Source organism: Patagioenas fasciata, chromosome 2, assembly GCF_037038585.1.
Source record: "Patagioenas fasciata isolate bPatFas1 chromosome 2, bPatFas1.hap1, whole genome shotgun sequence".
Taxonomy (NCBI): Eukaryota; Metazoa; Chordata; class Aves; order Columbiformes; family Columbidae; genus Patagioenas; species Patagioenas fasciata.
This window is the reverse complement of record NC_092521.1, coordinates 47,213,171-47,239,639: the sequence shown is the minus strand read 5'-3', so window position 1 is coordinate 47,239,639 and position 26,469 is coordinate 47,213,171. Positions and strand designations below refer to the sequence as shown.

Below are 26,469 nucleotides of genomic sequence, written 5' to 3'. Positions count from 1 at the left end.
TATAATAAATTCAAAATTTCATTTAACTACAGACAACAAAGACAGTTTCTTTCCATCCAATAAGTTACTCTTAGTAAAGAGTTAATTACATCTAGTAGCACATTTTATATGAGAAGTATTAGCTATTTTTGTCCTTACTTTTAGTATCGTTAGTCAGCGTAGTGCATTACGAACAATTTTGAGCCAACCAGGCACATTGTCATTCACACCTACTTTATAAACATGATCATGTTGTATGTCATTGGCCACAGGAGTCTTTCAGACAGGAAATGCTTTGAAGAACAAAAAGGAAGTTGTCTCCAGAACAATTTAACTCCCTTTGGAGTCATCCAAAATATTTTGATTGACACTCAAATGTTATAGTCCTTACTCAGTCAAAATAACCTTCAGAGTCAAGCATTCTAGCCTAGGTAATTATTTTTCCCTGTGGAAAGTGTGCAGAAAATAATTACAGTTATAAACACTTGTAACATGAAATATATAATTGCTACTTCTCACTTTATAAATGACTGTACAAGGAAAGATGTAGTAGAGAGTAATAGAGAATAACTACTTAATGGCACTTCTGTGAACAACAGAAAGCACAGTGGACTGTTTCCTAATCGATTTTTCCTTTTTCTATTTGTATAATACTGTTGATTTTTGGTTTTTGAAACAGCTCTTGAAAGCATTTATTGTAACAAAGTAAACTGAGAAACAAGCCTACTCACTATTCTTCAAAAATATTAGTATGCATGATGAAACTTATTGAATTTCATGCCAATTAAGTAGAGAGTAACTTGTCAAGACTATTTTTCTTGTGTTTACTTGGACTGTGTTATCCAGACAAAGCTAAGCAACAGGTGGTTTCTTGTTCTTTGTCTAAAGCCTGTGTGCTGTAAGGTTCTGCACAATCTCTGAAGTTCTGCAGAGCTCACTGATATATTTCTTAACTATTTACCATATTTACACCATATCAAACTGCATAAAACCTGAAGAAGACAACTTGTCCTTTTTACTGTTTGTGTTTTCCTAGTGTTTTTATCACTTTCATGGTAACTGTTCCCTCAAAGATCATACAAAATCAGACTCAGATCTGAAACACCCAGTTGTCCTTTGTGCAGTTAAATGAAATGGAGGAGGAATCATCTAGCAAACAAAATCTACCTCCAGCCAGTTTTGCCCACCCTAACTTATCTCTCTTTTTGCAAAAAGCAAGATGAAAACAATATTCTGTAAATCAATGTTAAACAACAAATGTATTCCACCTTCAGAAAACCATAAAATCTAAAAGGGTTCTTCCCAGCTTAGGTTTTCTTTTCCTTTTATTTTTTTCCATATATATGCAGACGTCTTCTACTCCTTAACAAAACTGATCGGTACTGAAAAGACCAAGGAATGCTCTGATCTGTGTTAGTGGAATGCTATGAAAACCCAGCTGCAACATGCATGTTGATGTACAAATGCTTGTAGTGACTTATCAACATGATTTCCACATACTCAAATGCTCAATTCAAATCACATCTACGCATGCAAACACAAAATACACATTCAATTTTATCACTCAAAATCTTGTATCCATGGGAACAAATTCTATTCAGTGTAACACCAGTAAGTTTGGCTTTAATGTTACTCAGCGATACTTGCAGGTTTTTTTTAATTTCCAAGGAAGAAATAATTCCACGTGTGAGTTATGTCAAAAATATACTGCTTCTGCCTAAAAATATTTAGCTTCACAAATATGAGATGGAGAATGGCTAAGTAAGAAACAAGTATGCAAAATTGACTCTAACTTTTTTGAGGATCACAAGCTGAACTGGATCTAAGGTTTTCAACTACTGCAGAAAAACAACCCACAGGAACAATAAAATTATTATTGTCCTGCTAACCTTGATATATAAACAGAAGCACTGTTTGTAAGGCATACAACCCAACTTGCTGACCTCCTAATAAGGGGGCTTATTTCATTTGGGTCATTTGTAAAATGCGTACAAGAGAGCTACAAGGTTGATCAAAGGCCTGAGAAACTTGGCCTGGTAACAGCTTGAAAGAACTTGTATTGCTTACTCCAAAGAAGAGTAGATCCAGAGGAGGCATCATAACTTCTTCAAAGCTGCTGCAGGAAGAAGAAAGTAGAAGAGGAGGGAGATAGTTTTAAGAAAAGTGAAACTGTGGGAGCATCTGTGAGAGGATCTCTATGCAGAGGTAAGGTGGTCTGAGGCAAAACAGAGGAAGACCGTTTTCTGTGCTATTTATGAGCATCTCCCAGCCCCTCAACATGGGCAATGTGCCTGTCTAGCTTTTTTTTCCTTACCTTTACCCTCCTGGACCATCTCTCCCATCCCTCCCTAACTCCTGGAGCAGTATAACTCTGTGAGAGCACCACTGGCCCCTCTTGACACAGGAACAGACTCCTACTGCTACTCTCTTTCCCCACCTTTGTGCATTGCTCAGCCACTCCCACTCCATAAATCAAGCATATATTTCTAAACAGCCTTGAACAGGATCTATGTGAAGGCCCTCAAGGATTTCATAACTGCCAAATAGTGAAGTTCTCTACTACTTATAAGATACTGTAACTTTCAAGTCTCTTTTTGGGGAAGCCTAAAGCACTGCAGAACCATTGACTACTTGAGCACTCACAGTGGCATTTTAAATGCTGTTGTATGGCTCATTTGGTTTTCAGGGGGAAACACAGATCCTGGCAAATGGTGTGTCTTGCCATACTTCTCTGATTGCAGAATTAATCACTGTCAAGGGAGAGATTAAAAGACAGGAACTGTTGGGCCCTGGACTTCAGCATCTAAACTCATAACAGTACATTCATCTCTCCAGAAAAAAAGATGCATTTTACTATTTGGTAGATTTACACTCAGTTCATACCTTTATATATCTGAAAACTGATCTGAAATGCACATGAAAAAGAGATTTTAAGTTCCTCTGTATTTGGACTGGCTGATTTCAGTATTAACTGCCTGTCTCATTTCTGCCTATCTTCAGATTGCCTGTTCATAATAACTTGTTTTCTCCCTACTAGAAAGAGAAAGGCTCATTTGTTATTTTGTGAACTCATCACTCACCTTTTTAAAGGCTCAAAACCAGGCCTCACATTCCTCTGTTATCAGATGCTTGTTAAACTGCAGCTCATCCACAAGCTTTCTGAGGTCCATAAACTTAAAGTACCGTTTCACTTACCTGTGATATCACTTTGTAAATGTTGGGTTGTTTTAACTAACCAAACATACTTGCTGATTTATATAGATTCTGATTGCATTTTGTTAGCTTTCTGAGAGACGGATTGTAGCCAGAAAACAAAAATGTGAGAAACACAACTGGGGTTAGTCTGGTTATGTTTGTGTTTAGTGGATTCAAGAATTAATATTACTCCACATTTCAAATAAAGCAAACATTTCAGTTATGACTGCAACTATCTGTACTCTAAACTGGAATTGATGTACAAAATGAAATTTCCCCTGACAGAATCCTTCGTTCTGCATTCCAATGTTTTTATTTACAAAGAAAATTATTACTCCTTTTCTTGCAAAGGGAAAAGCAAAGAACTTAAAGAAAATAAATATTTTTATCCTGAATATGATAGACTGTAGATGGCATTACACCAAACCTTTGTTATATTAGTTATTGCATACAGTAATGATATTGGGATGATGTAGTTTTGTTATTGAGCTAATCCACTATATTGGAAAGCATCTTGCAGGGCTCTTTTATTTTCTATTAGACATAGAAATCAGACATTTCCATAGTAAAATTATTATTATTGCATGTAATTGTGAAACCAAAGGGCTACATTCCATGAGCGAATGCACATCCAAGCTATTTAGCACAACTTTCAGTTTCCTAACAGAAAAACAAATGTGTTTATAAAAATGCACATAACTTTTGTCATTGAAGTTTTTCTGAATTGCCTCATCATCTATCTTTTTTTAAATTTATTTCTCTCTCCATAAATTCTTGTATAAAATATAGTGACTTAGAAAACTCAGTCAACCAAAATTATCTCTTGGTTTTGAAGAAGACAAAAACATTGCCCTGTAACTACAAAATATTTCTTCCTATTAGAAAGTACTATCGAAACTTCTTGTTATTCTATGGGGTTTACAGCTGATCAGAGTCCTTTTTCTTAAATTCACACATCAGAAGGAAAAACAATGCTGTTAAACCTAAGGTGTAATCCTGCCACAACAGAAGTTGTGGTCAAATGACAAAGGAAAGGGCAATATTTGAAAACTTATACTGTGACCTGTTTGTTTCAGATTAGGGAGGGGAGGTATTTGAGGGTGAGGCTGCAGCCATATATTCACAATATCAAGGCTCTTCCTTTACTGTTGAAAGTAACTCTCCAAAAACATACCTGTCTCAGGTTCCTATCAAGACAAATCAGTGGATGCCTGATAGCATCCTCTCTTTCTTTTCTGGATCCAAGGCAACTCCTGTTGAAGTCACCAGAAAGAATCCCTCTGGCTTGAACAAGAAGTTAAATTGGACTTTCTTGGGTTTGTGGTGTAGCCTTGGGCAAGACACAAAACCTCTGCCCCATAATTAATTTATCTGCCTGCTAACTTCCAACATTATAGCAAGACAAGTTAATACTGTATTTGGAGTGTGTAGTTCTTTTATGTTCCATTTCAAGCAGTTCAAAGCACAGTCTTATTTTAGGTACCTATATATAATTATAAAACTGAGATCATCAGATGCTAGAAGCAGATATAATCTGTAGGGTATACAAGGATATTACAGAGTTGTTGTTTTTTCTTCCTATAATTAGCTTTCTGTTTACTATGTTATCTGAAAAGATGGACAGCATAAGATAGGGACTGGCTAACAAAAAATGCCAATAATTTTCATTATATTTATATTTTCCTCTTATGACAACTTTAAAATGATGATATATGAATGCCATGATACTGCACTACATGAAATTTTTAAAAAGTGGAAGTAAGGAAGTATGAATTCTACTTCTGACATGAGAAAAAAGCCTTTCATAAGCTGAAAGCCTTTTCTTATGTTGTACGCTCCGTTTTAGGAAGGAAAGTTTCAAATTCTGAGCAAATTTATACGAAAATTAAGTAAGAAAATGTATATCTGTGATTTTTTTATTTCAGCTGAAACACAGTTTAAAGGACAGAGAAAGAATTCATACAATACTTCCTTACAAACCCAAGTTGAATCTACATCCTACAAAAGGCACATGAATCATAGAACCAGGCTCGCTGACTAAAAAGTATCTAATTGTTTTTGGAGCATAGACCAGGTCTGATAGGTTAGGAGGATGTAAGAAAATTAGTAAAGGAAACATTTAACTTTTGTTCCTAAACACCCAGGGTAAGCATCATAACCAATACCTGGAATTTAGTCGGGAATTGTGTGAGACTCATGACTAAATCAGTGTTTACTACATCAACACAAACATCTGACCTTAGGTTTTTTTATAGTCAGCAGAGATCTGACCAATAGTTGATGGATATGTCTCATCCTAAACTAAATGCCTACATTTGGTCAAATAAATTTTGCCCTATGTGGCATTGATTGTATTTACCTCCACTGACTACAGATGGTGACTAGGTGACTCGAGGTTACCTGTGTGACTAGCTCAGATGTAGACATCTACACTGCAGACACCAAAAAGTGAGATAAATGAGTATTGACCATTGTGATATTATGAAGAGTGTTTTCGTAAGATTCATTTGTATGTTGAACAGATCTAATAAAAAGAGCCTGAGAAAGGCATAGTTTAAAATAGCCAACGGATTAGCTTACATTCTTAGAAGATATCTTCTTAATTGTCCAAAACAAGGACTGAAATCAGTATATTTTACATCCTATCAAAGTCTACTAAATACAGGTCTACCATAGTTACTGTTCTCATGTGAATGGCATTTAAAACTTTGGAAGATCCCCTTTTCATTCCAGTGCTGTACAGGATTCATTTGAAAATCTCTAACAGTTCAAAGGGATGGAAAAAATATCTTTGTTCATTTTAGTTCCACACCTTTTTTTTCTACAATCTGTGCCTCTAAGGCATATTTGAACATCTAACCCTTCTCATCCACCTAGTGGAACATAGCCACAGAGTGGGAGTAATTTAAAAGGGGGGTTGATTTACTTTCATTTACACATTCATATAGCTTTTTATTATCTGCTTAACATGACACATCCTTTCCCCTGTACCCTTGGCACCCTAATTAAACCAGCCTTGGATTGCCTAAGAATTTCTTAGCCTTAGACGATGAAGGCTAAGGTCAGAGATGATCCATCAGATGAACACGGAATCCAGTGTGGATCTAAGGTTGTTTACATGTCTGGTAAATCAGTTAAACTTAGGTTACCGCTAGAGTTATTTCATCTCACAACTACACTTACCTTAAATTTACATAAAGCTTAATTCCTGAAGGTGGCAGCATCATGGCCAAATTATATACAGCCTTCAATGCATGCAAAAACCCAGGACATGACCATGCAGTTATAAGTGTTAATTTAACAGTAGAGCCACATATGACATTTTAACATGTATAACTGAGAGTAAGTTCTGTGCTAGCATTTGGTCCAAGGTTTGCACTATTTCCCATATTTTTCTCTTAAGCTGTAAAACTTAAAAAGAACGTCCTTTTCCTTAGATGTCTTTTAGCATTTCATGTTACTGGTCTTCATGAATTATTGCAAGCATTATATATCAGAAATGGTTAATTTTGAACATTTTTGGCCAGGTTCTTTGTTTCCCAAAGGTCCTTTTACATAACACAGGCACCGTAAAAGGAATCACATCATAGATGTATTTTCTGTCTTTTCTGTCCACTTTAAAGCCCTCTTCATAATGTGAAATGAAGACCGTAGGAAGTCCCTGTTTGTTTACAAGTTGTTTTTTCTTTTTTTTTTCTTTGTTTTTTGCAGTTACTAGCCACTTGAGATCATACTGAAATCAGGAGAGGAAAAGTTTAATTATGCTTAAAGATGATGGGATAAACTTTTTACTTAACTAGACTCAACTCAGAAAAAGCAGAGAAGAGGTACAAGTCATTTTGCAAAGTCCTTGGGACAGCCAGAGGGAATCTCATTCTACTCCCAGAAGAACACAAGCGTTACTTCATCTCCATCTCCTCAGAAAAACAGGCTTTTCAGAGAGAGCGAGTCCAGCCTTTCACACTTGGGTTAGCAGGGTGAACCACCCCCTACAGCGTGGCAGAGCTACAGAAGGGTAAAGCAACATGTGGGCACATTACCCAGTGCTTCCTCCTGGAAGAAAGAATTTGCATCATTCCTTAATAATGGCTACACCTAAATGTTGCAAACTAGCCCTTAGTTCTTCCTAGCCGTTTTCTAGTATGCAGAGTGCATTTTCCAGTCCCACAGGACTCTCTCCCCACTGTACTGGAGGCCTTTGTTTGTCAGGTTCCTGAAGCAGAAAGCTCCAGACTAAGGTTTTGTGTTTGGGTCTCATTCAGCTGTGAGTGGGCTGGCTTCCCTGCACCTCTCCCAGCGTGCTGTTCTATCAGAGGCACCCAGGAACCAGCCAGCTCCACAAAGCACATACAATTTAATTAGAAAAACATTTAGGAGAAAACATGCCTTAAAAATGTTGAAATAGCATGAAGAATACTTAGCTTACCTGCTTGCCACATGTTTTTTTCCACATTCAAAATTCTTTAGAGGGTTTGCCTCTGTCTTGCTCAGTCTTACATCTCTCAGTGATGAGATGGGTAAAATGCCTTTTCTCTCATGTCAGAACTGTAATTCTCTGCATTTTCAGATCCTGTCTTCTAATGCTTCTCAAACCTGACCAAACTAGTCTAACCTAGCCCCACAGGGCAACACTTCAAAAGGCTTTTTTCCTGCTTTGTTTTAGTATTGCAATTTACCCTCTTTATTTTCAGTTTCTACAGCAAGCATTCCCTGTGTTAAGAGATAAGCCAGGAAACCTTTCACTAACAGCTCTGTATAATGTATATATAACCTCAGTAAAGTCACGATAGTTGCTACTGAATATTCTATGCTCCTCTGCAATATTAGCACAGATGAAATGACACTGGTGCTGACAGCCTGTTATTTGTGTTGGGGAGTTCCTGATGCAACTTCTTTAAATTTCACTCCAAAAAAAATTTTATCAGTTCTCTCTGGCAAAAATGCAGCTGTCAGAGATCCACTGCATTGCCTCTGGCCCCAGCTCTGCCAAAGCAGAATTAGCTCATCTCTGGTGTGACTGCATGATTGTCAGTGTTACAGCTGTGGTTTTGTTTACGCCTGGGCCACTTTTGTACTCCAGATGTGCTGGTAGACTAAGACGTGAAGACAACATGTTGGAGTGTATTGCAAAGAAAACTGGAATGGCTGACTAGTATTAGCTCAGCTAATGGCAAGTGTTACTGATCTGCTATTCTGAATAATCTGCAGAATAAAAAATTATTATCACAAGGAGAAAGAAAGTGCACAAGGTAAACTGAGTGGGAATGAGAACTTCCTTCTCTTTCTGAAATAAACTTGTAGAACAGCCCTGAGCATAAAAGGGTGTATAAACTGGGCTGTGCCCAGACACAGCAGAGTCCATGTCTAGAACACAGACCTTCCTGTGCACCCTTCCTCCAGTTTGTCTGTGTCTTGCCTCTGTATCTACTCACCTCTGGTCACTGTCAAACAAAGTAGGTGACAATCTCAGTTCCCTATTCCTTCTTCCACTTCTTTTTCTCTGTTTTCCAGATTTCTAACCTGAGCTTACACCCAGGCTATGACTAGGTAAGCCATAAATACTTTACAGACCATTCAGTTATATAATAGCTGAACGGTAGGAAAGGTCATCTAATTAACTGCTGCTTAAAAGCTTTGAAATGATTTATTTAAATCATTGCATTTTTAAATTAATGTAAAATTTTTCCTGGTTTACATTCTAGATGAAAGTATATCACATATTTTGATGAGTGGAAATGAATCCGTATTTGGGGAAACAGAAGTCAGTGCAATTGCACAGGGAGAACCTTGGAGCCTTTCCAGCATTCACAGGTTAAAGATAACAAAGATTGTTTATAAAAAGGTAAACAGAAACATACATGATCTCTTAGTCACAAGTATAAAGTCTTACCATTGCATCTGCTGAGCTTCCAAAAAATATTCACAATATTTTAATGAAAATGTGGAAGTGGTTGGAATTCATCGCTGACATTTTCTCCAATCATAATTATGAACAACACCAAGTGTGCAAAAATATTAGAAGTACAATGTAACCTTCACATAAAAAGAACTTTTTTAATGCACATACCTATGCTTGATGATCTAATACCTAAAACCAGATAATTTCAATTTGTAAATATTTATTTTTATGAACATAGAAGGACCAAGTTGTGCTGCATAGGGATTTGTATGTTCCAGAACACATTTCTGCTTCTGCTTTTTTGGACTTTACTCAGAGAAAGCCTCCAAATGAAGTGTTTCAATTGGATCTGAATCTCTGGATATTAAATAGATATCAGGCTTTCATGGGAACCAAGAGCTTCAGAAAATCGTTTTTAAATCAGGGTGACTTTGCTTGGGAGTTTACATTGGCTTCTGTCCAAGCAGAAAGATCCAAAAGAGCATATTACACCTCCACACCCAGTTAGAAAGTCTGCAGGTATTAAGCTGTTTGTTAAGTAAGTCATTGCGTTAGTAATTTTAGCTGTGTTTGTTCTTTGTGGAAGGCAACAGGCTCTTCCAGATAGTTTCAAAACACGGCAGGGCAAAACTTGATCTTATTAAAACTAAGTTTCTACATGAACTGTTGTTTCTCGCTTCACAGGTTTCCTCTGCTCTTCTCAGCCAAAATTATTGCTAATGTATCTTCCTCTGTGATTTTTTTTTTTACAAACATTTATTTCAGAAATTACACTAAAATCCTTTGCTTTAGGGAAAACAAGCAAAATCAGAATTTTCACAGACTCCTTTGCCTCGCAGGCCTGTCTTCTTGTTTTTTTCTTTGTTTTTTTTTAATTTGTCCGATTAGAAGAAAAGCGGTACCACTTTCTTGCAGAAAAGTTCTGCTGTCTTTTTTACAAAAATTAAAATAAGACATGCTTGCACAAGGTCAGTAAATCAGATAAATGCTTTGCAAGCTTCCCTAGAATTCTGAATAGAACATTTCAGGGTTACTTGAAGATGTAGCTCAGTTCTGAACAACGAATGCCTTATTATAGAAACATGGTCAGAAATATTTATTTTTCTGAAGAGATTTGACTTCAGAAAGCAAGGATGAGTAAATGATCACAGTAATAACGATTTGTTTCTCTTGGCCCTTTGCTGTTGTACTAGGAAATTGCTCTTGGAACTCTGAAATGAGTGAAAAGGTCTAAAGCTGTTCATCTTTCCTCTGTAGCAGCAATTAAGCATCTCAGCAAGTTTCAGTGAATTGCAAGTCTTACTCCAAGTGTAACTGAAGGTAGAGTTTAGCTCAAAGGCTGATATACATGTAACCAACAAGCTCAGCTTGTTCCTCTGGCTTCGTGGGACTCCTCATACAAGGAGGCAAAGCAGGATCGCATTTCACAGAGGGAAACATTGCTTTAACTCTTACCATATTAAACCACAACACAACCCAGAAGAAGTCTGCTATGCAAGTGTGTACAGTCCCTTAGCCAAGATAACCTCCCTAGCAGAGGACTCCAGTGCAATGCAGTGCCCTCAGTCACCCGCTTATCTTTAGGGTGTGTGCAGACTACTGGCATAACTGTATGAGAGATGTAGTTGTGGCAACCAGACATGCAGGAATTGCAGGCGCAACTCTCTCAAACTTGCTTTGCCTTGCATACCGCTGCAAAATTGCTGTACAGGCTCCTGTCCCCTCACTTGAGATGCTTAGCTGTCCCTCAGGCTCAGTGAGTACTGCTGACACTGGTTGGAGCAGTCTGAATTATGCCAGCTCTCAGAGGTGATTCATCCTTCCCATGGCCATGTTTCCAAGCATGCTGAAAATCAGTATATTTCAACTGACATAAGGTTTCTACACCAAAAAAAAAAAAAGGTTCAGCTGTCATTGCTGTGGGTTGTACAGTTAATTTCCAAGTTTAAGAGGCATGAATTCCTCCTTGTTGGCTGAATTTGTCATCTGCAGATAATAGGATAGATTTTCTTTTGCCTTCTCTAATAAATTCAGCTGCAACATAGACACTGGAGCTTGTTTGGCAAGCCATGCAGAAGTGGACTGGTAACACATCTAAACAGAGCATAAGCCTCGAGGCTTCTTTTCCAGCCAGCTGCCAAAGCTTTGAGACTACCATGTGTTTAAGGCACTGCTAGGACTGTGAACCATGAGCCTTATGGAATGTGGAGTATTCATTTATCTCAGGAAGTTTGTGTGTCCTGCTTGATGAATTAGAGCTACAAAGTGACAAAGTAAAAGATAAAAGACGCTACAAAGGAGTAAGAGCCCCTGCAGTTGTACAAGCTGCTTGAAAGTATGAGTTCACCAAGAAAAATCTTGGTCCTTCATTGAAAATACTTTCAGGGGTGAACAATCAATCTTGCACCTGGATAAACTGCACCCTGATGGTGCTTGAGTCCAGTATGATTTATAACAACCACCCTAGAAAAGGACAGTATTTTCCATTTAATGGATAGTTTCAGCACTGAAGCCAAAATGTGAGTAGATGCCTGACCCAGTGTCACAGAGGAAAAGTAACAGGAGAGGGAATGAGCCACACATACCCCTTAACCACAGAATCATCCCTCTCTCCTCTTAGGAGTCAGCTTTAGCTTTGTGCTGTGCATCCACAAAGATCCACAGATGACTGTGTGACCAATTTGCAGCTAATTCTATATGTAAACAGTCTATATTGCAAAAATTACTTAAGAGTTAAAAGCAGTTTATTAATTTACATATTTACTTTGAATGTAGCTAAAATGGCAGTATGATGCTGCAAGGTCACTGCAAAGGCTGCTGGAGAATTCACTGAATCATCCAAAGACAAAGTTTAGAGTTGGGCCTGCTATGCAGCTCACTTAAGTCACACAGCATTGTTTCTGTAGTCACACTGTGCAGAATAATTTCTGTAAGTGACTAAGTATCTGTATCTTCAGAGGAATGGAAAAAATGGAAAGCAAACCCACTGTAGCCCTCTTAGATGCCTTGCTAAATGTCATCATCCTGTGTTCCCTGTAGTCACTTGGGAGGAGATAAGCGTCTCCAGTGAGTAATTGAGATCTTGGACACTGATTCATCTTCTACAAGTGACTTCCTCTCCATTGACTGCACAAGGAGATTGTGCTCCTATTTGGTTTACTCAAGTTGGGTGCATAAAGTCAAATGAACTAAAGATTCCTTCAGACTAGAAAGGGAAATTCCAGTGTAGTCTTCTCTCTTTGTTTCCTTTTTTGTCCTGGAAAGCAAATTACACAGAATTTGTATTTAAAATATGTGTATTCCCTTCTGCGTATCAAAAAGGTATATATAGGCTGGGCATGATATTTTTTCTCACAGAAATTATATGGTTGGGGGGGGTATTATTATTATTATCCTCAACTGCACTAAAATTTTACACTACAAATTTTGGGAGTGGTTTGGGACCTTTCTACTCCTTTCCTCTTTACCCATATATCTTATGCTCCTACTGCTGGAGTTTCCAGCCTTCCTGATGAACCCAGTTTAGGGGGTGGAAGCAAACAAAAAACCTCCTCTTCCTCAGATATGCTTGTTGCCATTTTGTGTACTCCCTTCTGGGAGAAGTAAACTCTCTGAGGGATTGTTTTTCCAATTAATGATTGCATGAGGAGGGAGGGACAAGGGAGAGCAAAGCAGATTGTGGCCTGGTATACAGAGGAGCTATGCCAGGTAGAAAGGAAATGGCACAGGACAGGTTGGATACAGAGTCTATAATCTCTTCATCAATCACTCTTACAATGACAACCAGTAACTAGGAGTTTTTGAATGGTTGTTGCCCACCTCTCTCGGTTCTGTCCTCTCAAAGTCTCCTGTTGATAGTGTGTAATCAGCCATCTATGTATGTAAAAGTTATTGCATAGTTCAAATGCAAAAAGAAGGAAAGCAGAGAGCTCTTGATTAAGAGATGGAGAGTGCTTTTGTAAACAGAGACTGAGGAAAAGGTCTTGCAGCTCACACTATCTTCTTCTGGGAGAAAATGAGAGTTGTGACTATTGCTGATATTATGAGTTATGACTCGAAGTAGAGAAGCCCATAAGTATTTTTGTTTGCCATAATTACATCCATGAGTGGAAGATTTTGGCAGTAGAGTACTCTTCAACTTCAGTAAACTAAGTCATACTCAGAATCTGTAATATATATGCTAGAGAAACACAACATGTAAATAGTGTCAATTTTTCAGGTACAAGTATAATAAATATTAAACAAATAACCAGAGGAAGTGAAGAAATCTCCAATACTCAAAGGCTTCAAGTCAAGATGAGGTATATTTCTGAATTATGCATTCTATTTCTAATGGTTGGCAAGTAAAATTATTGTAATGGTCCCCTCTAGCCTTAAAACATATGAACTGTTTCCTCTGGTGTAGTAGCACAACAGAGCGGGCCAAGGGGAGAAGGAGTTTATTACAACAGCCGCTGCTGCTGTTCCTAAAACCACTCCCCCGAGGAAGAGTGCTTGAGAGGAAATTGGTACAGTAGGTTAATGAAAGGCAACAGCAACCAACACAAATAGCGGATTCATCCGTGCTGCTCTCTGTACAAGTATCATTTGCACCAGCAGCAGTGGACCAGGAGGAGCACCTGGGAAAATGCAACTGAAGGTGAAAACCAGGATTTAGGAATGTTCTTTCATTGGTGCTGGTGGTCCAGCTCTTTTGTTTTGCTTGTTATGTCTGTGCAGAGATAGTAGCCAAGTACTATCTTTCTTGAAGACCCAGGAAAATATATTCAACTGAAAAAGGTTACAGGCATGAACGCAGATCACCACAGCCATCACAAATTACTTATTTGTAGATTCCTCAAACTTTTCCAGATGGCATCCTCCTATTAAAAAACTGGATGAAACTGCACTATATATATTTTTGAGGTAAAGAATCAAATCTGACATGATTCAGAAAAATGTGAAGGCTTTAACGACCTTTCCTCAAATCATTTCAACTTTATGGTAAAATCAGACTTTAAAACGTTTGGTTTGTTTCTCTTGGTTTTTTGTTGGGGTTTTGTTTTGGGTGGGGTTTTTTTTCAGAAAATCACAGACTTCAAAATTGTGCCAAATGGTATAAATCCATCAGACAATATCTTCCAGACATTTCTAGTGGTAAACAGCAAAGAAAAGCAGAAGTAGTGTCTATAGTGGGAGCTGGTTTTGGTAGGGTTTTTTTAAGTATTGGCTTTTATTCATGATAAATCATGATTGAATTTTAACAGGATTCTTAGAAAAATTGCTTCCATCCCTAATCTATGGATTTGGTGTGAGCTGAAAGGCCTACGTTCACTGAAGAGAATGACATCTTCCTTTTTGCTTTCTTAGCAATTTCCATACTAAACTACTGGCTGTGTCACTCTCTTCCTCAGCAGTTTTCTAAATCCGGTTGTGCCAGTAGAGTGAGGTTGATTTATTACCCTTCTTTTAGCTTTTTTGACAACTGTTAAGGAAAAGATTATAAGGTTATTTTAGAAACTTGTGTATTTTACACAACCAATAGCACTTATAATATAAAAAGTTCTCCTATGAGATTATTATATGCATCTAGCCCATTATCCAAAATATTCATCATTCCTTTATTTTAACAGATGTTTTTGGGTTTGGGTTTGGTTTGGTTTGGTTTTTAATTTCTTACAGACTCTTTACATTTCTGGATTTGTCTGCTGTTTATTTCAAGTCTGAAATATTTGAGCAATGGCTTAGAGGGGAAAAAACAAGTATTTATTTTCAATAAAGATTCTGTTTCACACCACAAGAAAGTTTTCTTGCTTCCCCACTTTTATGACCATTATTACTACCATTACTAATAATACTAATAATATAAAATGTTTATACCACACTGTATTTTTTCTAAACACGACTAAAACCAAATTCTCTTTCCCAAAGAGGCTTGCCATTAGTCAACAAAAATGATAGACACAGTTACAGTGTGATCATAGACCAAAGGTGGGAGGGCAAAAAGAAACTATATATACATATATATATATAAAAAAAAAAAAAAAAATATATATATATATATATATAGTGAGCAGGGTGGTATATCTTTGCACAATATGCAGCATCCTGGGCACTGATTCCTGGAGCTGCGCTCTCACAGTCAACCCGAAGTCAGTGCTTTGCTGAAGGATACTTAGGGTTCATGCTCCTTTCTACAGCTGGTTTGGAAGACCTCCACTTCCCAGGTACACGGTTGAAACAGTGGACAAAGCATTCGCCTTGCCAGAGTATGGCTTATTTCCTCAGATGTGAGGTAAAGAAACTGTTTATCAGTCTCCCAAGTGACTGGCTGTTTTCCTAGGTGTGTACCTGTACTCAGGCCACTATGAAGCCACACCTCTCCATTTTCACCACTCTCATTCCCTTACTAATTACACACGCGCTGTCATAGTCTTGAGAAACTAAACGGATAACTTGCTAATATCATGACAACACTTTTTTTTTTTTTTTTGGTTGGTGTTGAGGCATCAATTTTATATCTAACAATGACTAAGACATTTTAGTGTTTAATCTTTGCTTCTTCTGACAACATCCTCTATTCCTCTATGCATCACAGTCATAAAAACATAAACTGCCGGTAATCATTTACTTTTTTCAGAACAAAACACTACTGTGAAATCCAGTATTTGAAAACTTATCCTGTTCTTAACACCAGGTTTTCCATTGTTGGCTTCACTTTCTCACCCTTTGTCTTTGCATATGATTAAACCTATGTGGTTTAAACATCTCTTGCAAGCTCAAAGATAGCAATCTGGAGGTTAGTGGCATGTGAGGTGTTTTTTAAATTTGCTACAGGAGGCAGCTTTTCTCTCAAGGTCAAAGTTTAGTGCATCCCCAGATGAGGGATGGATGTGGGAATGTGGGATGTCGGGGGTAGGGGAGGAGGGGTTGCCTATGAATTCAGCCAGATAGCAGACAATTTAATATTGTCTGAAGGTACACAGGTATCTCACCATCTTTTGACAGATGCAAGATGTTTATAAATTTCCATTATATTCATTAATTTGTGAATGTATGTTCAAGTGCACTGTCATATTTAATGCATGCACCAGATGCACCACAATATCAGAAATAGCGCCTGGAATAACTTGTGTATCTTCCATAGCAGCAAGGGAGCTCTCCTCAGAGAGGAGACCAGAAGAGAAAGCTTAGGGGGCTGTAAAGGTCTGGAGGGTGAAGAACCTCCACTACATGCACCAGAGAAGGACCTACCACAGTGACAATGTCTGCCCTCCTGAGGGACACCTCTGAGATACCACTCAAAAAGCCATGGGGCTCAGCATCAATCTCAGCAAGTACATACTGCCACTGGGGGTGTGGGACAGGCCCTAATGAAAAATGATCACTTTTAGATTTGTATGGCTTAGGTCTGAATCATTTTATCCAAAATGCCATGCAAACCAACTTAGAAAAATATACGTCTGCTGGTTTAAAAGAGTTTTCTAGAGGCATTTTCCCCATGTAAACCACCAGAAGTGGGCAAGTAACTGAAAAATAAAATATTCAACATGGAGAATACATATTTCTCTAGATTTTCTAGTATACCTAGATTTTCTAGTATACTTAGATTTTCCAGTATACCTAAGTTCAAGTGACTTCAAGTAAGCACAACTTAAAAATGTAATGTGTCCTTTAAACAACATGCAGATGGTGAGTGATCATCCAGCATCAGTTTTTGCAGCCACATTGGGTAGAGACAGCCCTGCCAACACTGTGAGTCTTGGGAGCCATGGCTGCAGTGGTGGGCAGTATGAGAGTAGAAAAAAAAAGAGCAAGGAGTTTTAAGAGGTATAATAAACGATGAGTTAATTAAACTGGAGAGCAACAGGAACTGAAATTTTGCAGAGGGGCAATGTCTTTCCTCCATGTTATGTTGACCAAATTAGAAAATTTGTCACTTGAGATTCTGGAAGAAATGTAAACAGGTTGATTTTGTGACAAAGACCTGGATAAAATGCAGAACTTTATAACAAACCTAAATCTCTGCTGTGTATACGTAATTAATGGAAATTAATAGACAAATATTTTTGTAAGAAGTATTTTAAAACAGAAGCTTCAATTAATGCCAAAATGGATATTTGCTTGCGCAGAATCTCAATTGTACATGTAATCCCAGTAATTGTTTCCTTCTAATTAGACTTGTAATAGGTACCCAACCCAGTCTAGATGTTCTTCAACAACTTGTCTGAGAAGACTGTGGGCCAGATTGCAACAGAAGTTGACACAGGAATGATGGAGCAACACACAGCAAGCCTGTCCATCATTAAGTGACCGGTGCAGGGGTCAGACACATCTTCAGTTTACGCACAATTTGGAACTCAGGCCCAGATAAATCCCACCTGCCTGACTAAGCACCTACCCATCAAATATGTCATGTCAGAAGCACAGTCACTTTGATTTTCAAAACAGTCAGAAAGAAACACCTCTGGAGGCTCATCTTTGAGTTCGTTTGAGTAGGTGGCACTCTATTGACTTTTTATGTATTTGTGATGCTTACGTTAGGCAGGCGATATGAGTCTAGGCTTTGTAGGGATATAAAGGAAAGCTGGTCAGCAGAGCAGATGTGATAGGCTATGGGAAACAGGCTGCATTGCATCAATAGCAGACACAAAACTTAAAAAATGCTGGTCAGCCTCTGGTGATCCACCGTAGGCCCTATGAGGACTTCTTGGATTTAGGGATGTAAAAAATCTCAACCATCTGTTCTTCAACAGAGCATTTGCACAGCCTAGCAAGGTGGCTGTTTCACGTCTTCTGGTACAGTGTTCACATCCAGCTGTGTCAGGAGAATAAATTAAAAACATGATTCACTTAATTTAGGACTCTGACTTCACGGATTTGTATTCAAGCCTCCTGTAGATGCATTTCTTGCTCTCCTTGATTACATAAATTAGGGACACCCATTTCACCTACAGAAGCAGATTTCCCCTAATGGGACCTGTTCCAAAGTTCAGCAAACTCAAAGACGTCCATCTCCATGAATTCAATAGTCTCTGGGTCAGTCACTTCCCAGAGATGAAAGACAGAATCCAGAACAACTGGAGAGATAAAACAAGCTGATCTTTATTCCCAGCAATGCACCATGTTCATCCTTAATGGTGCATAATGACTGTTATTTACAGGGGAGGCTGACTCTTGATTAAAAGAGAAGTTTAGTAGTCATTCTTAGAAGGTATGCACTTTATTTTGTTGTGTAAGTCCCCATTGTTCAGTGGGATGCCAGTGAATGACCTGTAGAGGGTGACTAATGAAAGACTACTTGCTGCTTCTCATAACAGAGCATATGCAGTGAAATAATCAGTCCTTATGTTTAAAACAACAGAAGGAAGAACTTTTTCACATTGCATATGACTAAATCTGAGGAACTCGTTGCCAGAGGATGTTTTGGTGGTATAAAAGCATTCAAACAAGTTAATGGAAGAAAGGTACATCAAGTACTATTAGGTAGAGACAGATGGATGCAATTTCCAGCTCATGAAGTTCCTAACCACCAATGACCCTTGGCTGTTACACTAAGCAACTGCTGTTGGACGCTCTCAAAAGCAACCTGTTAGGCTTAGAGGGAACTTCAGTCTGATGTCTATACCTAGTGATGTGATACATTCTTATGTCATTATCTCCACTTAATATTTTTGTTAGGATATCTTCTCACAAATTCGGTATACAAACGTACGATATGCAAAGATCCTTGGCCAAATATAATGCTTTATAGGCTTTGTCTGAAACAGAAAGAGTTCAGATGCCTACATTACTAGTGCCTATATAAAATGAGAAAATCACAATGCCATTGCATTAAAGAAGATGATGTTTTGTATGTTATATAAATAAAATGTAAACCAGAAGTATTACATTATGGAAAACACTAAAATACATATTCCAGGCTCAAACCTGCACATTGCCTATTTCCTAAAAAAAAAAAAAAATCTGACACATTAAAATATTTTTTGTGGGTGATGTGTATATTTGTGTCGATTTCACAAAAGCTAATTGTTGAAATGGAAAGGACTGGAGGCACTACTTAGGAATTTGGTATTTTCTATCAGTCACAGAACATTGAAGCACCACGGTTCTCCCTCTTCAAAAAAAAAAAAAAAAAGGAAAATAACCTTTTACTCAGTTATTTCCCTGTCTAATTAACAATTTTTAAGAAAGCACTGCATTAGAGAGATGGTTTTGACTTTACAAGTTACTGTTGCCAGCAATGATACTTTGATAATGATTGTTGAACCATATGACTTCCACTTTCTCCTTGCTTCAACACTCAGATGCGGATTACACCACAAAGATCTCCTCTGAAAAAAATAAAAAAAGACATGGGTATGTATGCACCAAAATAATTTGGAGAGGTAGGGCCACGCTTGAACTTATTATCAATGTAGCGATGATTAAGACAGCAAAAGCACCCAAGCAAATGGCTGCTTCAGGGCCCAGTTCATACTTTGTCTCAAGGTTGGATTCACGATGTCTTTGTGCTATTAGTCATGCAATTCACACAGCAACCACTGCCTGAGCAGTCAGATTAGACAAGAAACTGCACGCTTTGCTTGTGGCTTACATACCTACTCTGTGCAGTTGGTTGAAAATAAATGATCTCAGTCCCAGTAGTGTCCTGACAGCTGGTTTGTTAGTGTTATGCAAGTGTAAATGCTCCCTGAGCCTCAGCAAACACAGCAGATGAAGACCGCTGACCATGCCCTGCAGCAGTGGATACAAATATTGGTCATTGCTATCCAAAGCTTGTGTTGGTATTTCCATAATCACCTTCAAGTATACTATGTTAATTAGAGTACAGGCTCTAAGGGCTAGAAGGAGAGTCACTGATTTCCTTTCTTTCATCCATCCTTTCATTCTTCCTGGGAAGAAAGGGCAGTTAAGGGATCAGGTCTCCTCCTACCACATGTGTAGGCATTGTGACAAGCATCTGGTCAGCAAAACTCTTGCTACCTCTCCTCTAGGTCCACTGCAGTGAGAGTTGGAGGCAGAGCGTGCCTGTCTGTCTGTCTGTTTCTTATGTGACTTTCAGGTGGAAAGAGACGGCTAAAGCCATACACAGGCTGGGAGGAAGAGATATTCTCAAATTATGCTACAAATAGTGGTGGGATAGGGCACCATACCAGATAGCATAATCTGGTATTTCATTGTTAATTAAAACCAGAAATGAGTGTGTATGTATGAAGCACTAAGACTGACCAGGAGTCTGTTCTGAGATATGTCTGATGCTAGCCAATGGAGATTAGGATAGGAAAAGCTCATTAAAATGCCCTGCCTTCTAAAACAGCAGGCAAAAAAAAAAAAAAAACAAACAAACAAACAAACAAAAAAAAAACCAACCTTAAAATGTCTCCTCTAAGCTGCTATCCAGTGTTAGGCAAAGTATACTAGTGCCACTGCAGGAGCTTGGCTCTAGTGCCACTCCAAACACACATCCCACTTCAGACAAAATGTCTTAGAATCATAGAATACTTTGCTTGGAAGGGACCTTCAATGGTCATCTAGTCCAATCCCCTGCAACAAGCAGGGACATCTTCAACTAGACCAGGTTACTCAGAGCCCCATCCAACCTGGCCTGGAATGTTTCCAGGGATGGGGCATCTACCACCTCTCTGGGCAACCTGTGCCAGTGTTTCACCACCCTCACTGCAAAAAATCTCTTCCTCATGTCTGTTCTGAATCTCCCCTCTTTTAGTTTAAAAACATTACTCGTTTTCCTGTCATAACACGCTCTGTTAAAAAGCCTGTCCCCATCTTTCTTGTAGGCCCCTTTTGAGTACCGAAAGGCCACAATAAGGTCTTCCCAGAGCCTCTTCTTCTCCAGACTGAACAACCCCAACTCTCTCAGTTGTCGTCAGTTCTTGCCTTCAGCACCCTCTTGTCTGCCCATCCTGCTCAGCAGCTTTCAGAGGGAAGGATCCATGTGCAGAACTTGTTCAGACTCTGAGATAACACAGTGATCCAAACAACCAAGAATATGCTTGAGCTAAGATGTGAATGACTGTTTCAGTCACATTCTCTTGGCAAGCATGGAAAAAAAAATGGAAGTAAAACTAGGATGACAGCACTATGCTTCAGGGTTTTACTTGCCTTTGGATACTGAAAGCAGTAAGACTGGATAACACTGTAACACTGCTCAGGTTCTAGAAACCATGGATGCTTTAAATACAATATATTTGAATTGAGATGGTGAGGTTGCTTGTGTGAATTTAGACACACATTCCTGGCTCATTTGAGGCTGATCATGGGCTTGGAATAAATGTGTATATATGTGAATAAAAATCTAAAAAATCCAAACGGTCCTGTCATGAATGTTCAACTTTTCAAGTTTATACACAGATATTATCCTCAGTATCTACTTCTCCATTTCCTAAATGGTGGGTGTCCTTGCATGCCCTCCACCTGTGAAGACAAAACTGCAGCATGTGAGAGGTAGCATCACCATTTAGAAAATAGCTTATTTTGAGATAAGATTGGAATTTTTGGCTACAACTGTTTTGAAAAGTCCAAACGCACTTATCTTTGGGTCTTACTAACATCCACATTATAAAAATGTGAAATGTTATTATAAATTTTTCACTTGAGAAAACAAAGTCTAAAATTGAACAAACTACATCACATTTTAACACTGAAAGTCAGTGAAATTGTTCCTAAAGCCCAGAAAAAATTCACCTTACCACGTGCAAAAGGTTAGTAAGTCAGTTGAGAGAGGTACAGTGGAAGAGTGAAGAAGTACTCTGGACACAGTTAATGCCCAGGCATGTTTCTGCTATTCCACTTGCTTATCTGAAGTAAAAACCGTTGGAAGTGATACCTAATTTTGCACTATCTAAGGCAAATTCACCTTTAAATCCTGTAAGCGTTTGTTGTGCTTTAGGTTGCCAAGCCAAGATTTTCTTATTTTTTTTTTTTAGTGGCTGCTGATGTTAGACTCTTAAAATCATCTCCTTTTGAAGTGACGCTGTGATGCTGTTACCCAACTTGGTTTTCTAATTAGCAGGCCTGATTTTAGTAGCAGTAATCTGGTGATGCTTGACATGTTTGAAAGGCATGCCACTTAGGTGTCTGAACATGACTTTACAACCCTTTTAGAAATGTTGCTTGAAATTAAGCCTCTGCTTGTCACCAGATTGGTCCTGGGTAGCTTCAGATTGCTCCTATAGCTCCCAGAGTTTCTTTCTTTTCCTGCATCTTTCGCTTTTTTCACTCTTGGATATAGGTTTATAGTTGTTCTTTGTCCCAGCACAGAGGTTCCCTTCTTTATCAATAAGCAGAATAGCTCCTGAGATATCAAATGCATTAAATGCATTTTCAGTTAAACAAAATATATGGTAAAAGTATATTTTTCAAATGAATTTTAGTATTTTACTCTTTAGCCACTGAAAATCCTGATCTAAACAGCAAGATACAGAATACATTTTAAACATTAGGACTAAGTTTTATTTATCCACATTGGTTTAGTCACCCTTCTATTCCCAAACCCTAGCTTCAGCTTCCCTCACACACACATCCCTCCATTTTTTGGGGGGTTGGATTTTTTTTGTTTGTTTGGGGATTTTTGGCTTCTATGGCAGTTATATAAGTCTTTGGTATCATTTAAATTCCAGAAATGAAACCAGATACCACTAAGTATCTTTCATGTAACGCTGATGATTTCAAAAAAATGAAATAAATAATTGGAGAATAATGTTAAAATATTTGAATTTAATATAAATAGTAGATTATTTGTTGTTGTTGCTTAATAAACTATAATGGCTTGAGATGTCTGGAACAAATGTGTATAGATGTTTTATTTTAGAGAAAAATACTTTAGAAAGTACTACACACTCTCTGAGTGAAGCAGAAGGATTATGTTCCTGAGATGCCATTCTTTCTCTGCTCTGCCTCTTTGTATATATGTATGTATGTATATAGATACATAAGACATAATATCACCTGAATAATTATAGACTTGGTTTACAGCATCCATGTAGTGAATATATGATTTATTCAGAAACTGTGGTATTACTGTGACCTACAAAAATAATTTAAAGTGCATCCTCAACTCAGAGAACAGAAAGGAAAGCAAGATTACATTTGAAGAAGTGAAGTTCTGACTGGTTTAAAATATTGACTTGAGATTGAAAGCTCTCTTCTAAAATTGTTAATCCTTTTTCTGCATTGTGAGCTCCTCAGAAGGGAGACTCTGTTAGTTCGAGTGTTTTAGCGACAAACACAACAGAGCTTGATGCTGAGGGCAGCCTCTGGGCAATTTCTGTGCACTACTGCAACACACAGGTTCAATCATATGAGTTATGACGTGACTTCAGTTTCATTTTACTGCTCAGTATAATACCAAATACAGCATTGGCCTTTAATACGATAAATATTTCTTGGCTTCTGATGGATGTTTCCACTAACATTACAGTCTCTTCAAATCTAATAATCCTTTATTTTTTATCTAGCTGCCTATACTTACATCACATATACTGCAAAGACTAACTTTCCAATAACTTTTAATGAAGTAAAATGTTTTATGAAATAATTTCAGAAACATGCTGATTTTTCTTCACACATTTAAAAAAAAAAATCTGCTTTTTACTTTTTCATGCATTTTAAGGTGTCCTGTCACTGGATACCAGCTTATCCTCTTTTCCTCTAAGATGCACAGGCAGGAAGCGAGGAAACTCACAGTGGTTCAGTGGTGCATCTAAACAAATACCCACAGACATACTAGCTCTTCACAGGTCTTCCATCTGTGCCCATATTGACCAACCAGCTTTTTCTGAGGCTCTGAGGGCAAGATTAATTCTGCCTCCCGAACTAACTCTTCCTCAAAAGATAATGGATAAGAGTATAACTTTGGGGTTTGAGAGAGATGGGGTGGGATATGTGCCTCTAAGGCTTTCTTGACTTTCCATCATGATATTTGAAATCCTCTGAAAAAAAACTTCATTGGTCAGCACTTGACATGTTCTCGGATATCACCTCCCAGCTACTGTCACCATGGGAACGTGACAGTGAATTTTCTATTTTACAGCAGAAGTCTGTGCTTTGCGGCTGCAGACCTGCCTTGCACAGAAAACTCAAGGGAATGGCATAGTTTGCACACAGGTCTTGGAGAGTTCCTGGGCCATGCAGCTGGGCCCAGGAGCTGGGAAATACTTGTCATAGTAGAGAATCATAGAATGTCCTGAATTGGAAGGGACCCACAAGTATCATCGAGTCCAACTCCTGTCCCTGTATTTGACAATCCCACAGTTCACACCATGTGTCTGAGGGTGTTGTCCAGTCTCTTCTTGAACACTGGAACAGGCTTGGGGCCGTGACTATCTCTGGGGACCCTGTTCCAGTGCTCCACCACAGAGAGATGGCAAGAGCCTTAATACTGATGTTCAGTGGTGGACTCATCATTCAGAGGGAGTCATGGCAGTAACTCATACAGGCAACATTAACCTGCAGATAAGCCTAGACTTTACTGCAAATCCTAGAATCAGTGAATTTGGCTTCACTGGAAGATAAAACTCACTGGCAGTTAATTACAAATAAAGGGAAAATAGTTCTCCAGATTGGGAGAATACAAAGGCAGCTAGAAGATTCTGACTGCTTGAAAAAGTAGCAGATGAATGTTACCCAAGGCACTTAGGAATTTGAAGTTTTTTCGGTTGCTGTTGACTCCAAAGGTTTGACAGAGCAGACAGGCATCATCTCAGAGTGAGCAATTTCATGATTACGTAGCCCTAATCATTCTCATTTCTGCAGACATTATTTTTCTTCCTTGCCTTCTACTCCCTGCACCATGTTTATTTTTTCTAGTTTTTTGCAACACTGTCTTTCTGATTATGTTCCTAGGTTTTCCCCGCACATCTTCAGCAACTCAGAAATGACAGTGCTGTTATCACTATTATTATTAACAACAGTTACTAACAATAAGTAAGTTGAAACGAATAGGCTGCAAAAATCATCTATTCTGAGGAAGGTGAAAAATTACCTTTGAGGTGATCTTGTCTAAATCAAATTTTAACATTCAATTTCATATCCAGACAGATGGGTTGATAATATAATGCAGGGTGTTGTTAATAAAGCTGACAACAGGAGATACTACCCATCCTATTTTTAGAGAGAGAACTTCTTTTGAACTGAAATGTATGCTTAGCAGTCTGAAATAGTCTTGACAGAAGCCCGTACTCCATAAAAATTTTATCAGCAACAAAGTGGTCCTGCTGATACTCATGTGAGATTCACAAAATATATCAAAACCTAAAGTATTTGACAAAACATAGATCTGTATATCACTGGCATTGCAAAGCGTGTCTCTGTGCCTTACCTGTCAAATAATTCCCAGGAGCTCCAGCTCCGTGAATGTAAAATAAGATATATCAGAGGTGAGTGCATTGCCATATGCCACTTGTAAGTTATCTTAGAGTGCAGAAGGTGAGATAGAGTTGTGTCTCTGCTTTCCTGAGGTATTTCAAACAAGTCGCTTCATCTTTCTGTGTCTTGGGTTCCTCATATTAAAATCGACTGAATGGTGCTGATTTCCTCATCCACTGCTTTATTAGAGCTAACGGCATTTACCATTTGCCTTCTCTTGCTGTTGCAGAAACTCTTCTTTTGCCTTCCATGTAGGTCTGAATATAGCATTGATAAAATAATTTAAATCTACATTCCTGGGTTCTTGGCAGGAAGCAGATAGTTCAGGAAAGACTGTCGTCCTCTTCCAGAATGATGGTGTGTATTGACTTAGGAATGACAGATCCTCCAGGTAAGTGCGGAGGAAACATGATTCCTTTAATCAAGATGGTAAGGCTACAGCAGAAAAGCTTAATTATTTAAGTTGTTGGGGTTTTTCACATCCCACACAGGAGACTTTCACTCAAGGCAAAGTCTGAGACTGTAGTATTAGGGGGTGTGTCCATGGTTATCTCAGGTAGATCCAAGCCCTTGCTACAGCCCAACTGGGCTGTCCTGCCCATCCTCTGCCCCAGCTCAGCACTCATAGTTCTTCCCCCCACCATTATCTGCTCTGGATATTTAGTACCTTTTAAAAATGCAGGGTTTAAGTCATTTAGGAAATCTGAAAATCATATGCAGCCTCTCACACAAGCGAGTATATGCATGTTCTTTACAGTCATGGATAATATAAAATTGTTTAAATATGTATGCTTAGTAAAGAAAGAAAAACTGGAAGAATATTTAACATAAACTACTAGGAAAAAAACCCAACAGACTGAAGTGAAGCAAAGCAAAAAAAAAAAAAAAACAAAAACAAAACCAAAAGAGTTAAACTGAAAAATAAATATTAATAAAAATTAAAAATTATAAGATGTGATTGATACTATGAAAATGAAGAATGAAAGCAAATAAATTAAAAGTGATAAATCTTTTAATTTAAAAATTCAGTT

General features: G+C 38.1%; 1 long non-coding RNA gene across 1 annotated transcript in view; it reads right to left on the bottom strand.

The window, feature by feature from the left end:
• LOC139827370 (uncharacterized) overlaps positions 1 to 7,755 on the bottom strand; it is a 40,019-nt gene extending 32,264 nt beyond the window's left edge. The window contains exon 1 of the long non-coding RNA XR_011737899.1: positions 7,601 to 7,755. This is a non-coding gene — a long non-coding RNA (uncharacterized lncRNA). The remainder of the gene's footprint in view (positions 1 to 7,600) is intronic.
• Positions 7,756 to 26,469: the final 18,714 nt, after the last annotated feature.